Source organism: Phalaenopsis equestris, unplaced genomic scaffold, assembly GCF_001263595.1.
Source record: "Phalaenopsis equestris unplaced genomic scaffold, ASM126359v1 Scaffold000152, whole genome shotgun sequence".
NCBI lineage: Eukaryota > Viridiplantae > Streptophyta > Magnoliopsida > Asparagales > Orchidaceae > Phalaenopsis > Phalaenopsis equestris.
The window spans coordinates 583,930-585,482 of record NW_018164594.1 but is presented as its reverse complement, the minus strand read 5'-3'; the positions used below and the strand labels follow the sequence as shown (position 1 = coordinate 585,482).

The 1,553-nt window shown below is 30.8% G+C and overlaps 1 non-coding gene across 1 annotated transcript; it reads right to left on the bottom strand.

Annotated features, from left to right (window-relative positions):
• Nucleotides 1-1,276: 1,276 nt before the first annotated feature.
• On the bottom strand, nt 1,277-1,348 carry TRNAD-GUC. The gene has a single exon. It is a non-coding gene; the product is annotated as a tRNA-Asp (tRNA).
• Between the last annotated feature and the right edge of the window lie 205 nt (nt 1,349-1,553).

Here is a 1,553-nt window from a genome sequence, read left to right as displayed (position 1 = left end):
AAAAATATTTTGATTTTTTTAAATGAGCCCAAATCAAACACTAAATATGTTGCAAACTTTAACAATTTTGTGCTTGAAATTATTTCTCATATTAATATTAAGGTAGTGTTTGGAGGGCACACAATGCTGTGCGGTCCAGATTGCGCCGCTAGAGCTTTTGGGGAAAAATTTTTCTCACTACTTTCTTAAGAAGTGCCTTACAACTTAACCTATGTAAGAGTGGAGGTTGCTAAAAAGATGTGGCCTGACTTTTTTCGGAAAAAAAAAAATTATAATAATTATCTCAGTTTTTTAAACACAGTTTCTTGTGCAACAACTTCACAACCACATCTTCAAACAATTGTAGCTGCCTCAAATAAACCCTAAATGATTTATCCCTTCTCCATATATCGAATATGATGTTCTCATGACAAGCATTATCTTTTTTGAAGAACGCAGAACTAAACTAAGCGATGACAAGTTTGCACACGCTCGTGTCAAGATCATAGTAGCCATTGGCTCCACCTCCATTGAGGGAGAAATCATGTTAAAAGAAAAAAAAGGGAGCACCCATGCTAAAGATTTTGATAAATACTCTTAATTTTGATATTTGGGTGAATTCAAAAAATGGACTTTGAAAAATATTAATATTTTAAATCCCATAATTATCATGTAGTTACATATTTAACTTATTAGTTTTGACATTTATTTACATATCTTTAGTGTTTTAAATCATATCAAATCATTTACAAAAAATGTGCATGCCACTTTAGAAAATATAATATTAGTTATATTTTTTTATCTGATTTAAAATTTTATGTTTCATCTAACATCAAACATAAGAACTATGTGGTTTGTACGTGGGATTTTATCTAAGAATTTATTATATTTATGTTATTTTTCTTATCAAAGGCTGTGATTTTATCTATAAGATTAATGATCACAGTTTAGTTTAAAAATAATTATGAGTCGTATTTTAAATAGTAGCATAAAATAGTGGTTGATTTTTTTAGGGGTGTGGAAAAACCGAACACAAACGAACAAAGCTTGTGTTCGTGTTCGGTTAGTTTGAAATTTAGTTTGTTTGAAATAAGCTAGTGTTCAAAATTGTTCGTGAAGTCACTGTTCGTGTTCGTTTCTTAACGAAGGAGCTGACAGTGACTTCACGAAAATGTTTGGGTGGTATGCATGAAAATGTTAGAATTTAGATGTTATATATGTTAATATTTAAGAGTTGAGTGGCACGTTTGTAAATCTTTCCAAAACTGTAAGGGGCGGGAGCAAATTCAAAAAAGTTCGCCGTTGCCGGGGATCGAACCCGGGTCACCCGCGTGACAGGCGGGAATACTCACCACTATACTACAACGACTTTGTTGGTATGGCTTTACCTTTATAATATTTAATCCAAACTTGAAACATAGCCATCCACATAAAGAATTGAAAACTTTATATTTATTTTTATGTAGTTTTAATGTCTAAATTATGTTCAAATATTGTGGCGTATACATGCATACCACACAATTATTATGTTTTTATATCTAATGGTTAATTTTAATATTTTCTTATATGAAATT